Consider the following 16,501-nt stretch of genomic DNA (forward strand, 5'->3'; position numbering starts at 1 on the left):
AAATAAATAAATAAAATAACCAAAGTGGAGACTGAGTGAAAAGGCAAACCTCTGGGGACTGAGGTCAAATGTTTTGGATGCCTGTCTATATTCTATCAGCACATTCCCTGTCTCTCTAGTGTGCAAGTCACTTCTGCATGGATACATTGCCTCCCATACCACACCTAAAGTCAGCCCCTGTATGGGAAGGATTGCTCTCTCAGTCCTTTTGTTTTGAGTGGGCTGTTGGCATTTTAGATTTTGCCACCCCTGGTAATGCACATGACAATGGATTCCCTGTCATCTCTTGAGAGAATGGCCAACCATGTTTTATGCAATGGAGAATTTTGGGGGGAATGGCCAGGGCCAGCTCTACCATTAGGCAGAATGAGGCAGCTGCCTCAGGTGACAGTTGCTGAGGGCAGGCAGCAGACAGAGCAATATGTGCCATGTGGCCTGCCCTGCCCCTTCCCCCAAACCTAGCCTGCTGCCCCAGGCACAGTGGATGATGCTATTCCATTGCCAGTGTTTAAGTAAGATTCAACTGCCAATCTGATCAGGTTTTGTACATAGAATGGGTGGGAAGGAAGGCCCCATCTTGTTCATTGGCTCTGGTACAAATATATCTTGGGCTGGCCCTGGGAACAAACATGATTTAGTGGTAGAATGATGGTTTGCATTCAGTAGGTCTAATGTTCAACCCCTGACATTTCTAGTTTAAAAAGAAAAACAACAACTTGCCCACCAGGGCCCTAATAAACTTGGTTTTGTTGCCTGGCTGAGAGAGAGAGAGAGAGAGAGAGAGAGAAGAAAGGTTTATCCAGCTCATGCCAAGTTACAATTCCTGGATGATACTGAGTTTGGTGGGTCAGAAGTTATACAGAAAATTAAAATGCTGCAGAATATGTACAATAGTTGTTCAAGACTTCTGGAAGGAAGGATGTATGCCTTAAAGAAGAGATAAAAATGGTAGTGCTTAAAGACTCATCCAGATCTTACAATATAGTCATGGACTGATTCTGGTGCAATTTGAATTGGGTTGCATGTGAAACATTGCATGGATTTGGGTCAGCGTGAAGTCAACATCACCCTAAATCGCACCTGAGCTGCTTTTGAGCAGGTATATTGGTAGTTTTGGAACTGTAACCCCCAGCTTAAATATAAATTGTTTTGTTGCTGTCAGTGGGCAAGCCCACTATGACACTGTTGGTATGCATCCAATTCCAAGGGTGCATACCAACCTGAAAAGGTGGAAGACCCCTGCTCTAGCTGATTCCTGCATGTACCATAGTAAACATGTGGCTAAGTTGCCGTTGGGCAGAGGGAGGCAAGGAGAAAGTGTCAAACTTTCAGATATGTAGTAATGCATATTTTGGTGCCTACATTGGCTGAGACAAGCGAGGGCATGACTTTTTGGTCAGGGATGTGTTGTAGAAGGGAGCCAAGAAGGATGGATTTCCTTCTCACTCACTCACATGCACCTGTTCTCTTAGTACTTAGATTTCTCAGCTACATTGCATTGTGTTTAGAGATGAGATGGTGCAAACAGCTCTGCCTGTGGCATTTTGAGGTCTGGTTCATTTACACACCCAAAAGGCTGACGTTGCATGTGAGAGCTGGCAAGCCACCTCTGGATCTAGTGCTGGCCATCTTTATTGGCAGATGTGCATGCATGTGCTTGTGTGTGCTCCTTTTGAATGACCTCATGTCGGTACAGGATCCTGTGACTGAATTGGTTCTCCTCTGAATGAACTTCTGCTATGGATATGCTTCTCTGGCGCATATCTAAGCATAGGATAAGTGTGAGCCCATCCAACATCCTGAGCTGGGGAATTTGTGGTCTTCCTGATATTGTTGGACTGAAATTCCCATCAGCACTAGCCAGCATAACCTATAGTGAGGGATGATGGGAGCTGAAGTCCAACAACATCTGAAGGGACACATATTCCCCATCTCTACTATGTACTGACAGTGAACTTGATTCTCCAAATGCCAATTTTTATGTGGCTATCCTCATGCAAGAGAAAGGCATCAATAGACTTAGGTGAATCCTGGGGGGCAGGGAGGGGGCAGATGGTGGCGGGTGAAAACTCAAACAATGAAGTGAGAACTGAACATATTCAATGGCCACAGAATGTTGACTGACCCCTATTTTGAGAGGAGAATGAAAAACCAGTTAGTGGGAGGGGAGGGGAATGGAATGGAATAACTTGGAAGAAGGGTGTGCAGGCTGGAACCCTGACTAGGAGTAGAATCATAGAATAGTAGGGTTGGAAGGGGCCTACAAGGCCATCGAGTCCAACTCACTGCTCAATGCAGGAATCCAAGTCAGAGCATCCCTGACAGATGGCTGTCCAGCCTCATCTTGAATGCCTCCAGTGTGGGAGACCCCACCACCTCCCCAGGCAGCTGGTTCCATTGTTGTATTGCTCTAACAGTCAGGAAGTTTTTCCTGTTGTTCAGCCAGAATCGGGCTTCCTGTGAGCCCGTTATTCCGTGTCCTGCACTCTGGGATGATAGAGAAGAGATCCTGGCCTTCCTCTCTGTGACAACCTTTCAAGTACTTGAAGAGCGTTATCATATCTCCCCTCAGTCTTCTCTTCTCAAGGCTAAACATGCCTCAAGGCTAAGAGTTCCTTCAGTCTCTCTTCATTAGGGATGGCGGAGAATTTCTCCCCGAAACTTCGGGGGGCCAAGCGCCAACGTGTTTGGCCCCCCGAACAAGTTTTGGGGAGAAATCCTCCGAACCCCCCCGCCCCCACACCCCCCCCCCCGGGACGGGACTTACCTTAGCCGAATGTCCCTCCGGGCGGCGGGTCCGGCCGGCGGTTCGGCAGCTGTTCGTGCGGGGCGGGAGCGGCAGCCGGTCTTTTGACCGGCTGCCACCACCGCCATTGTAATAAAAGAAAAAAAAAACGCCCCCGTGGTAGGCTACGTGACGATTAACGTAGCCTATCATGGCTAGATTTGCAAAGTCAGCCATGATAGGCTACGTCAATCATCACGTAGCCTATCACGGGTGACTTTAAAAAAAAAAAAAAGCGCGTACGGGTAATGGCGGCCCCCATAGGGAGCCGCTATTCCCGTTCCTTATTTGGTCGCTGTAGTCTACGTAAAGATTTACGTAGACTACGGCGAAAATAAGGGCAACGCATAGCGCTGTATTTTCGCCATAGTCTACGTAAATCTTTACATAGACTACAGCGACCAAATAAGGAACGCGAATGGCGGCTCCCTATGGGGGCCGCCATTAGCGTACGCGCTTTTTTTTTTTTAAGTCACCCGTGATAGGCTACGTGACAATTAACGTAGCCTATCACGGCTGACTTTGCAGATCTAGCCGTGATAGGCTACGTTAATCGTCACGTAGCCAATCACGGGGGCGTTTTTGTTTTTTTAAAAAAACTTTCGAGTTCGCGGCCGGGCGAGGCGGGAAGCCTCCCCCCCGGCCTGAATTTCGGCCGGGGCGAGGCGGGAAGCCTCCCCCCCGGCCTGAACTTCGCGGGGGGAGCAGGGAAGCGCCTCCCCCCCAATGCGAACAAGCTTCGGCGAAAGGTAAGGGACTTTCGTCCACCCCTACTCTTCATAGGGCTTTGTTTCCAGTCCCCTGATCATCTTTCTTGCCCTCCTCTGAACCCTCTCCAGTTTATCTGCATCCTTCTTAAAGTTTGGTGCCCAGAACTGGACACAGTACTCCAGATGAGGCCTAACCAGTGCTGAGTAGAGGGGAACTAGTACTTCCAGGGATTTGGAAGCTATGCTTCTATTAATGCAGCCCAAAATAGCATTTGCCTTTTTTGCAGCCACATCCCATTGTTGGCTCATATTCAGCTTGTGATGAACAGCAATTCCAAGATCCTTCTCGCTTGTAGTGTTGTTGAGCCAGGTATCCCCCATCTTGTAACTGTGCATTTGGTTTCTTTTTTCTAGGTGCAGAACTTGGCATTTATCCCTATTAAATATCATTCTGTTGTTTTCTGCCCAGTGCTCCAGTCTATCAAGATCACTTTGAATTTTGTTTCTGTCTTCCAAAGTATTAGCTATCCCGCTCAATTTTGTGTCATCTGCAAATCTGATCAGTATTCCCTGCACCTCCTCCTCTGGCTCCAAGTCATTAATAAAAATGTTGAAGAGCACTGGGCCCAGGACTGAGCGCTGAGGTACCCCACTCATTACCTCTCCCCAGCTAGTCCACACTGCAACATTTTGTTGCAGCCCCACTTGTTTTTAAACAAAGACAAACAGAACACTCACAAACTGAAATGGAAGGAGAATGGAATTGTCAAGGCTATGCTTACAATTTATCTTCTACTATTAATGTCAAAGGTTATTTCGGTCACAAAGAAGTGTTTGCTTGCTTGATGTTTTTCAGACAGTCAATTTACTATATCCATGCACTCTTTTATTATTTATTTATTTATTTATTTATTTATTTAAATCATTAATTCTCCCCCTGCCCCTCAATGCCATGTACACCCTACTTTAGTAACAGATGCACCCTGAAAGCAGCATATGATAATAAAACTGAGAATTTCCATCTTAAAAGCATTTAAAAATATCAAAGTTGCAAGGACATGCCAACCAGGCTGCTAAAAAGAACAATATCGCAATCACCACTAAAAAGGCAGACAAATAATACCATCTTCCGAGGGCTGTCAGAACAGAAATACCTTAACCAGCTTGCTGGCTTGCTTCACCACCACCCCCTTCCCGGATCTTCCCCCATGAAGTTCATGGAGGAGAGTGTTCATAGGAGTCTCTGGAAAATACCATCTGACTTCTTAGAACAGGGACCACATAGTAGATCCACATTTTTTTCCCAAAGCAGCTGCCCAGATCCTGATGGATGGATATTGAGAAACTGAGGCAGTGATACCATATTTCATATTTACTTACCCAGAAACTAAGGTCCTCATCTGAGTTCCTCCTTGAGGTGCCCCCCCCTTCAAATGAGGTGAGGCAGGTGGCTACAAGAGGGCCTTTTCAGTGGTGGCCCCTTAGTTGTAGAATGACCTTCACAAAGGCTTACCTGACACCTACGTTATGGCCATTGGTGCAAGACAAAAAGATTTTTATTCTCCCAGGCATTTTAAGAACTGTTTTTAGTGCTTTAGATCACTGCACTCCCACTGCTGCTTTTTCACTTTGGTTTTATGTGCTGGAGTGGCTTTTACTCTTTGCCGCTGGTTTTATGACATGCTGTTTTAATTCATTGTTTTATGGTTTTTGTTTTATGTTTTTAATTATTCTACCCCATCCAGAGAACTTGGGTTACTGGGCTGGTTTAAGTGTATGACTGATTAATTAAATAGACAGATGCCTAGTGGGCAGCTCAGAAAAGCAGGCAGCAGTGCTGTGTGATGGTCTTTTGTGGCTGCTTTGGTCCAAAAGAGGCTCTGGAATACAGCCATTCAGTGGGGGGCACAAACAGAACTGGCTCCAGGTTTAGGGAGGGGTTGGCACAGGGCCTTTTGGTGGGCCTCTACCTACATCAGTGCCTTCCATAAACCAGTGGGTATTCATGATAATGGAGAGCAGCAGCGATGTGATCTGCACTGGACGGCTGTAAGTCACCTGCCATTTTAATTTTCCACAATGCCCTGGAGATACTCTGCCAGGGGCATCATGGGTAATTAAAATGGTGAGCAGTTCTCCACTCCATCCACCCAGTGCAGGGGATAGCAGGCACTGCTGGGGCCCTGGCACCTGCAGGTAGTTGCCTGAGGGTGCTGGCACCGCACCTGTGCACCCTAGTGCATACATTTGATTCAAATTATATTCAGTGTTAGTTCCCTAATATTGAATAACAGTTGGTTCAATCATGTACAGATGCTCATTTTTCGTTGACTTGTAGAGTCAAGTGGTGACTTGTATGTGTCAACTGGCCACCACAGAATATTCACAGCAGTCTGAAATGTTTGATAACACCCGGTGTCAGCACGCAAATCTACTTCACATATTCTAGCATCAAATGTTGGGTAATATGAAAGTACGCCTAAGTGTATTGCTTTAGTGTTCCTTGTTGGTGTTCTTTAATACATTTATAGCTCACTTTTTCAGCTTGAAATCCCCGACAAAGCAAATTGCAACTTGGTTCGGTATTTTGTATTTATAATTTTTGCTTAATTTTTAATTATGTTCTAAGAACAATAGAAATAACAAATAAGATACAACAAATAAATTAGGAGCAGCAGAAGCAGATAAAACCTTAGTTACAAACACAGTACACTGAAATTAATTAAATGGAGCCTGGAATAAATAAGTCCTCAAAATCCTCTTGAAGGTCAGCAAAGAGGGGGCCATACCCCCTTCCTGGGGGAGAGCATTCCAAAGATGCGGGACCACCACAGAAAATACCCTGGCCCTAGAACATGCCGATCTTACAGCTCTCACTGTTGGTCCAGAGAGCAGGGTCTCAGATGGTGATGTGGGGCAGGTTCTTATGGGTGCAGGTGATCCTTCAGATAATCTGGTCCCAAACTGATTTGGTTAGGACCTTAGAGGTGTGGTGAAATGGTTAGAGTCTTGGGACTGAGCCTGAGGAGACCCAGGTTCAAATCCCCACTTGGCCATGAAGCTCACTGGGTGACTTTGGGCCAGCCACTGAGTCTCAGCCTAACCTACCTCACAGGGCTGCTATGATGATAAAATGAGGAGGAGGAGGAGTATGTACACCATTTTGGGCTCTTTGGAGGAAAAGGCTGGATATAAATGAAACAAACAAATAAATAAATACCATCAACTCAAATTGGGTCCAGAAACAAATAGGCAGCCAATATAGCTGGTGCAGAATAGGTGTAATGTGATCCAAATGCCTATCTCCTTCAAGCATTCTGGCTGCTGGTTTCTGCACCAATGGTAGTTTCTGGACTGTCTTTAAGGACAGTCTCATGTAAAGGGCATTACAGTAATCGAGCTGTTCATGATGGAGTTTAGTTCCTTTTAGGGCAGAGAAAGAACATTCCCGACAAAATTTCTGCCTACTTCAGAGTGATTTCTCTGAGCAAACTTTTCCTGAATCCTAAGTGTCCTTCCACCTGTCTTTCTTGCTTGTCTTTCCTTCTCATTTCAAATCTGATCACACTCCTGGCAGTGAAACCCTGGCAAAAAATTGGTTTGTCAAAAAAGTCCTTGCTGGTTTGTTATGCAGAAGACTTCCTCATTGGGATAAATATATTTCCCCCTCCCTTTTCCATGTGAGCAAACCTGCTTAATGAATCCATGGCTGTCTTTGCCAAGGCTTTCTGGCATCCTCCCAGTCACGTAGTCAAATGAGCGGTACCTGCAAAAGACAAAATAAGCAGTTAAATGAAAGCATAACTTAAGCCATGTGCAGGGAGGATATTCTAGATTTTTCCCTTTGGGGATTTTGTGTATGTGTTCTTTTTTCATCCTTTATCTTCGCTCACCTCCTCCAAGCCATTTCCCCTTTTCTCCAGGGATGCCATTTTACTTTCCAGTTTGGGAAGCGGTGGCGGGGCGGGGCGGGGGGGGGGAGAACAAGAGATTCCTGTGGGGCCAGATTTATAGCAAGACCTGCTCTTGGATATATTCAAGTTTATATTGCAAAGCAAACAAAACTGGTGCATTTTATGAGCATTCAAATGCAGTTTATTTTTTGGTGTGTGTGTATGAGATGTGGGGGGTGGGGGAAGATAGAGGGATGGGAAGACCTCAGTTCAGATCTCACCTCAGTCACAATCTCAACTTGCTCATCTTCTTATATTATTTACTTACTTACTTACTTACTTACTTACTCACTCTGCCTTTCCATTAAAAATGCTCAAACAGCATACTGAAAAACAGGCATGCCATTCTTCTCCTTGAACTTGTCACCTCACCCTTCTCTGCAATACAAGGATAGGATAATAATACTGACCAGCCTTGCAGGGTTGCCGTAAGCACTACTGAGAGAATGTGTGTGAAGCACTTTGAATGTTTTATCTAAATGCCTACTGTTGTTAGGAAGCACCTGTTTATGGGTTGGCAAGCTTACTCAACACCCTGTTTGTCAAAACTTTATATCTATCTATCTGTCTAGGCTGGAGATGGATGACTTGGCCTTTGTTTCTTTAGTGAGTCAAATGTAGCATGACAGAAACCTGTGGTGCACACAGGCATCCCCATTTTGGCTGATCAAACCAGTGTGGCAGAGTTTTTGAAGCACTATGAAAACCTCCCAAGCCTATTTGATTGGAGAAGACAGAGGGATGAGGGTGTGTAGACTGTGGTCAATGCCGCCTCTTTCATATCATAATAGAGCCAGTGCAGTGTAGAGCAGCTTTTCCAGCCTAGTGCCCTCCACATGCTGGAACCTAAGAGCCCTGCTGGGTCAGACCAAGAGTCCATCTAGTCCAGCATTCTGTTCACACAGTGGCCAACCAGCTGCCTATGGAAATCCCAGAAGCAGGACATGAATGCAACAGCACCCTCCCGCCCATGTTCCGCAGCAGTTGGTGTATCATAGGCATACTGCCTCTGATCCTGGAGGTAGCATAGAGCCATCAGGACCAGTAGCCATTGATAGCCTTCTCCTCCAGGAATTTGTCTAATCACCTTTTAAAGCTAAATTGGTGGCTATCACTTCATCTTGTGGTAACAAATTCTGTAGTTTAACTGTTGGCCTGTGTGAAGAGGGACATTCTTTTAAGAACATAAGAACATAAGAAGAGCCCTGCTGGATCAGGCCAAAGGTCCATCTAGTCCAGCATTCTGTTCACACAGTGGCCAACCAGCTGTTGACCAGGAACCCACAAGCAGGGCACGAGCACAACAGCACCTTCCCACCCATGTTCCCTAGCAACTGGTGTACATCGGCTCACTGCCTCTGGTACTGGAGGTAGCCTTGAATCACCCACCACTTTTATCTGCCTTGAATCACCCACTGTTTAGCTTCACTGGGCTGGCTGGGGATTATTGGAGTTGTAGTCCAACACATCTGGAAGGCACCAATTTGGGGAAGGCTGGGCTTAGAGCATCTGACTAGGACAGGGCAGTTCTAATGTCAAGTTTGTACTCAGCTGTGAAACACCTGCAGAGTGAGTTTGGGCATATTACACTTTCTCTCTCTCTCTCTCTCTCTCTCTGCCTAAGTTACCTCACAGGGTTGTTGTGAGGATAAAAAAGGGGAAGTGAAGAGAAACCATGTATACCACCCTGAGCTGCTTGGAGTAAAGCTTGGAACATGTAGCAAAATAAATACGTGTCCAACTCTGAGAAGAAAGAGAAAAAAAAAACTACCACTGATGTACATCTCTAGTTTTAATCTTTCTTTCCCTCCAGCAGTGCCCTGTTCTGTACCTTTGATCTGATTCCTTCTTTTTTTTGTTTGTTTCCCAAGTTAGATGGCCAAGTGGGAATGAGGTGTGTGGGTGTGTGTTCAGAGCTAAATGGGGGATGGTTTAAAAGAGATTTGCCCCAGCCTGGCCCATGCAGCCAGCATCAGCTGCCGCACTCTCTCTCTCTTAATCTGCTGATAAGCATGATGATCCAAGGAAGGGCTGTTCTGAGCTTTTGTACCAGTGGCAGGGGAGCTTTCAAGTTGCACTTTGCTGGCAGAGCAAAGCTTAAAGCCAGGGAATCAGATTCGAAGCGTGGCTTTGCATCTCGTTGCTTGCCGAGAACATGAGCACGGGGTGAGAATGGGAGTGGGGATGGGAACCTTATGAGGACTTTGCTTATGAGGCGGAAAAAAGGAAGCAGGAAAGGGAGGGAAGACTCCCTTGCCTATTTTTCCAATGAAGAGATACACAGATGGTAGGCCCTGCTGTCCCCGAGGATTGGCCTGAATAAGGCTCCAGTAATTTCACTGCGCTCATTTGCAATGGTGTTCTGCTGGGTTCCTTTATATATAAAAAGTTCCCTTTTGCTTTTCTTGGTATCCCATCCTGCCTCCCCAAAAGGCCAGAGTAGCTGTTCACAATGACCCTGTGAGAGCTTGCACAGTAGTTAAGGGCCTGAGTTCAGATCTCACCTCAGCGACAAGCTCACAAGGTGGCTTTAGGCAAGCTGTTGATGCAGCAGATAGCTAAAGCATTGGCTAACACAAAATGTGTGGGCCACTGGCTTACAGGGCCTTGAAAAAGGATGAGACAAGTTTATGGAGGACAAGGGCTATCGTGGCTACTAGTCATGACAGCTATGTGCTACTGCCAGATTTGGAGGCAGCATGCCTTGTTTCAGTGCTAGCTGCTGGGACACTACATCAGGAGCAGAGTGGCCATGTATGAGTTACCCCCAAAGAGGAAATGCAGCACCACAAAAAGAGGACACCGATTTGCCCAAACTTCGCATATGCTAATTCACATGTATAGCTGTCAATTTAGAAATCATTATTATAATTTAAACAGATAGGCAATATATCTCACCATAGCGTTGAAAATGGTGACCTGTGCGCCTGCCTGTTCAGGAGATTACTGTTGATGGGCAACAGTTCCTCGCAGTTCATTATCTTTCCAGTCAGCATGGCAAACATTTGGGGATGATGGGAGTTGTAGTTCTGCAACATCTGGAGGATCACAGGCTTAGGGTATCGAAATGGGGAGGAAGTCTAGCTCAGAGACCAAGCGCATGCTTTGCATGGGAAAGTGCCCATGTTCAACCCCTGGCATCTTCAGTTCAAAAGAAAACGAAAAAGAGGACTGGGTAACAGGTGACGGGGCTCTAGAGGGGCTGCTGTCAGTCAGAATGGACAAGGCTATGCTGGATGGACAAACAGCCTGACCTGCTAGAAGGTAGCTTCTGATGTTCTTATGGCTTTATGGATCCACTTGAGCACATCAGAAAAATGTTTGTTTTATTTAAAGCATTTTTATCCCACTGCTCAGCCAAAAAGGTTCTCTGAGCAGTGTATACAATCAGTAAAAACAAGACAGTCCCTGCCTGCTGGGATATAATCTGAAAAGACATGACAAAAGTAAAAAGGATGGGGAGGGAAGAGGGGGAAAAGCCAGTGTTTTTTTCAGCAGATTTGGTGGAATGGTTCTGCTTCCCATCTCCTCTCCCTCTGCTGCAGCCTGCTGGAAATGGGCGCAGGTGGTGACAGTTGAGGGAGGAGCTGGATGGAAATACCTTACCTGCTTCAGGTTAAACAGCTGTTTGCTATGAATTAGGAAGATGAGGAATGGAGAATTAGGTTGAGAGTGAGAAGAGGTATAGTATCATGTGTGAGGAGTTGGTGAGACTACACTGCACAGTTTCATTTTACCAGTTTAATTCTTTTCCCCGAAGAATTAGGCATTGCTGTTTGGTCAGGATCCTGATAATTCTGTTTGAGATTCTTCCTCACCCTGACAGAACTCAGGGTTCCCTGCACAGAGAGGTGGGGACCTAACTGTGCAACTCTTTTAATGCTGTGATCCTATGAAGACTCAAGGAAGACCCACTGAACACAGTGGGACTTATTGCTGAGTAAACATGGGTAAAGCTGAGCTGCATGGGCTGCAGTGTAGATGTCTAAGCTCATGTAGAACCTTATTGATATTCTGGATACTAATAGCAAACTCAAAGAGGCATGAGGACTGGTGTCTTTAAAAGTAGAGGCTTACATAGCAAAAACAGCACTAGCCATGCACAAGAAGGAGGTATCAGCAGGCTTGGAGTGGTGTGTGTGTGTGTGTGTGTGTGTGTGTGTGTGTGTACCTTCAGGTTTGCAGAAGTACCAAAAAAGGAGTTAGAAAAAAACCCTAAGCCGGGAAAAGGGACTGACAGACTCCAAAATAGGCTGAGGGAGGACTGAACATACTCCGTTGCCACAGAATGCTGAGTGTCTCTTGTGGGAGGAATGAAAAAACAGGGGAGGGGACATGGAATGGAGTATTCTGGAGAGGTGTCTGGCTGGCTGGAACCCTGAACAAGAGCACTCCAGATGGCAATATTTTGTTGCAGGTCCCACTTGTTATGTATTATTCATTACTTATTTATTTAGAGCTTTTTTAGTTTACCCCACTCTTCAGCCCCCCAAAAGGCTCCCAGAGTGGCTTACAAAGGTTAATATTGAGACATATTGTTAATATTGAGACACAGAGACTTGCTCAACATTGTATGTGTTGAGCAAGTCTCTGCTGGTGTCTAAATCAATCTAACTGGTGATTGATGGTGATTCAATGGTGATTGAAAAGCAGCTAAATGCTGCTTTTAACTTACATTGGTTCCCCTGTAAACTGCTGCTTGTTGTTGACTATCTAATATCCCCGTTTGCCGCACACCCTTCGACAGATGTGTTGTGTTAGGGAGTGAGTGTGTGTGTGTGTGTGTGTGTGGACAGCGCCCTGTGCTCCACTTTGCAAGCCCCAAGTGCTCTCTTTGTTTTATTTGTTTCAAATTTGTTTATTTATTATTACCTATATCCCACCTTTTTTCCTCTTGCAATGAACCCAAGGTGGCATACATGATCCTCTTCCTCTCCATTTTATCTGCATAGCAACCTGAGCAGTTAGGTTAGGCTGAGGGTCAGAGTCAGCGACTAGCCCAACATCACCCAGTGAGCTTCATGCCCGAGTGGGGACTAGACCTGGGACCTCCAGAGTCTGGGTCCCAACACTCTAACCAGTACACCACACTGGCTGTAATGCAGGCTTGCAAAGAAGTTCAAGTAATTACCCCACAAATATTTTCACTGTCCCACCTTTCCCCTACATACTCATGCAAGGCATTTGTGGCATATCAGTGGTCTAAAAACAGAAGGAAAATGGATATATATAAAATTTTACACCCTCTGCATACTTTATCATGCCTTCTCCCTCTTGACCCCTCAGCAAAACTGGAGATCCTGTGTGGCGTAGAGCTTAGAGCAACGTTCCCCAAACTGGTGCCCTCCAGATGTGTTGGGCTGCAACCCTCTGTTGGCTGGGGATGGTGGGAGTTGTAGTCAAACACCTTTGGAGGGCACCGGGTTGGAGAAAGCTGCATTAGAGGTACCTGGTTCACTGCCCTGTTTCTTTGTTCTTTTATTTTCTGACAATGGCTTTAAAAATTAAATTTTGTAAATGGGAGCAAAAAACACAGTACAACACAAAGAATACAATTCACAAAATAACGTTGTCATAAGGTGGCGAATGTTGACTTAGTACACTGAAATTTCTTTTCTTTTTAATGAAAATTACGAATGCTGATTTTCTTTTCTGTTTCTTAGGGCAGAAGTAGATGCTATAAGAGACACTGATCTGCCATTGGATGTTCTCTCTTTGGTATGATGTAATGCATGATGTGATGATATCATTGCACAGTGCGCCTTCCCCTGCCAATGAGGATGCAAGAAAATGCCTAGTGCAATGACATCATTCAAAACAGATATCATGTTTATATTGGCTATCCAGTGGAGGCTGATGGCTCCGATGTCAGTGGGGCAGTGAATCCGCTCTGGGTTTCAATCAGAACCAATCAGAACCGTAAAGGAGCTATCCAAGGTGCATTGCACCTTGGATAGCTCCTTCACAGTTCTGACTGGTTCTGATTGCACCTTGGATAGCTCCTTCATTGGTTCTGATTGCACCTTGGATAGCTCCTTCATAGCTCTACATTGCACCTTGGATAGCTCCTTCACAGTTCTGACTGGTTCTGATTGAAACCTAGAGTGGATTCACTACCCCACTGACATCAGAGCCACCAGCTTCCACTGTGGACATCACCACGAAGTGTGTGTGGGCATAGCAGGGAGAGAGAGACATGGATCACAATCAGATCTATGTCTCTTGTAACATCTAGCTCCACTCCCAGCCGCTGGGAGTGGACCCTAACTCTTTGGTGTTGCCTTTGTGACTGAAAAACATAGACACAAGAGAAAGCAAAGGGACCAAAAGGAGTGATCACCTCTATGCTTGCAAATATAAGGGAAGTTAAGGTGTGAAGCGACTGTGAATGTGAGTGCGTGACTATTTTCCATTGTTCAGAGACAGGCAGCTCTGCCGAAGAGAAAACAGTTATTCTCTACTAATCGGCACCAAGCAACAGCTTTTGGCAAGTGGGAGACTGGGGTTGCCTTCTTTAATTCAAAGCACATGCTGCCAATTTGAGCTTCACCCTCTAATCTTCCAAACTGGATTTTGGCCAGTGGATTTGCATCAAGTGAATGACCGTGGTGGCGGTGGGGAATGAAGGTGATGGCTTGGCCTACTCTGCTTCTGAAAGCTGGCATGCAAGACTTCCAAAGGATTGGGTGAAAGATTAGAACGGATTCCGCTGGGTTCATCCCTCCCTGCTCCTTCCTGGACAGATTCCCTTCTGGCAGGGCTACAAAGAGCAGCACTGGGGATGAATTGCTCTTCATCTCCGTGGATGGCATCTCAGAAGATTATGACCCACACATTATTATTATTATTATTATTATTATTATTATTAATGTTATTAATATTAATATTATTAATGAATGTTACTGAACACAAGGCGGCATGCATAAAATCAACACAGTACAACATAGGATGAGAAATTCAACCCCCAAACAGAACAAAACAAAGAGCAATTTAAAATTGCAGCTTTAAAAGTAACAGAACTGAACAGCACCAGATGCAGGCTGTTTCCCTCCTCTGGCTCAAATGTCTCCATCCAGCCTTAATCAGTCATCTCATTTATTACATGAATAGGCAATGGGTAAGGATTTGGTTGCAATGTGTCTTTTATCAGAATTTACCAAATTCGCAAATGTCTTCGTACTCTGGAGAGAAATAACTTATTATAATAACATAAAATGGAATACTGGAGAAACCCAAACTGACAGATCCTTCCAGCTAGGCACAGAGCCTTGAGTACTTTGCTCTTAAAAGCCTGGCTTGGAATCGCTGTGTATTCAGTAGGGGTGGACAAAAGTCCCTTACCTTTCGCCGAAGCTTGTTTGCGGTGGGGGGGAGGCGCTTCGCTGCTCCCCCACGAAGTTCAGGCTGGGGGGGAGGCTTCCCGCCTCGCTCCGGCCGAAATTCAGGCCGGGAAGGAGGCTTCCCGCCTCGCCCGGCCGTGAACGCGAAAGTTTTTAAAAAACAAAAACGCCCCCGTGATAGGCTACGTGATGATTAACGTAGCCTATCACGGCTAGATTTGCAAAGTCAGCCGTGATAGGCTACGTTAATCGTCACGTAGCCTATCACGGGTGACTTTAAAAAAAAAAAGTGCGTACGCTAATGGCGGCCCCCATAGGGAGCCGCCATTCCCGTTCCTTATTTGGTCGCTGTAGTCTACGTAAAGATTTACGTAGACTACGGCGAAAATAAGGGCAACGCAAATAGCGTTGCCCTTATTTTCGCCGTAGTCTACGTAAATCTTTATGTAGACTACAGTGACCAAATAAGGAACGCGAATGGCGGCTCCCTATGGGGGCCGCCATTAGCGTACGCACTTTTTTTTTTTAAAGTCACCCGTGATAGGCTATGTGATGATTGACGTAGCCTATCACGGCTGACTTTGCAAATCTAGCCGTGATAGGCTACGTTAATCATCACGTAGCCTATCACGGGGGCGTTTTTTTTTCTTTTATTGCAATGGCGGCGGCTGTCGCTCCCGCCCCGCTTGAACACCCACCGAACCGCCGGCCAGACCCGCCGCCGGGAGGGACATTCGGCGAAGGTAAGTCCCGTCCCGGGGGGGGTGCGGGGGCGGGGGGGTTCAGAGGATTTCTCCCTAAAACTTGTTTGGGGGGCCGAACACGTTGGCGCTTGGCCCCCCGAAGTTTCGGGGAGAAATTCTCCGCCATCCCTAGTATTCAGCCATGTTTGTGGTGCTGCTGAATTAGAGTTGTGGACTCTTTTTTCTGGCAGGCTCCTCATCTTCAGCTAGGTGGCAGGCACAACATGGCCCTCTCCATGCCAGGAATAGCAGTAGCCATTGAATTTGGCGAGTGCAGATGGATGAGAATTTCATTTCAGTTTGTTTGTGATCAGCATTTACCCAGATCTTCACATTTCTTCATACTGGGGACAGAAAGAACTTGAGATTTTAACAATCTGAATGTGGGAGAAAGCAGAACGGACAGATTTTGTCCATCCTTATTCAAACACAAATAGTCTGTGAAGAAGCCAAGTTTGGTAGGATTGTGTTAGGAAGTAAGAATAGCTTACCTGAATGAGACCAAAGCCTTTCTTTTCCAGCACTGGGTAGTAGCCATTCAGATGCCTCTAAGAAGCTCCCATCATCCTGGAGATCACCACATCCTTTGCCTTCAGACCCTGTTTGTTATTCAAAGGTAAACTGCCTCTGAGCTAGCAGGCCTTGCTTGCAACAGCTGTTAGTCCTATTGCCCATGAATGCATCTTATCATAGAATCATAGGGTTGGAAGGGGCCTATAAGACCATCAAGCCCAATCCCCTGCAAAATGCAGGAAGCCTGATGCCCAGGAGGTCTCCCAACCAAGTACTAACCAGGGCTGACCCTGCTTAGCTTCCAAGATAATAGTCGCTCCTCACTACAGAAGTCACTTGGGCTCATCACGCATACCTGGGCATCATTTGGTTACTACGCAGTTGATGTCTGGCACCTAAATGTGTGAGCAGAGACTGTTGGAAAGCATTGTGCTTAAGGCAATAACAAAAGCTCTGT

The sequence above is a fragment of the Heloderma suspectum genome, chromosome 11, assembly GCF_057233095.1.
Source record: "Heloderma suspectum isolate Gila_16-S chromosome 11, 16-S_ref, whole genome shotgun sequence".
In the NCBI taxonomy this organism is placed as follows: Eukaryota; Metazoa; Chordata; class Lepidosauria; order Squamata; family Helodermatidae; genus Heloderma; species Heloderma suspectum.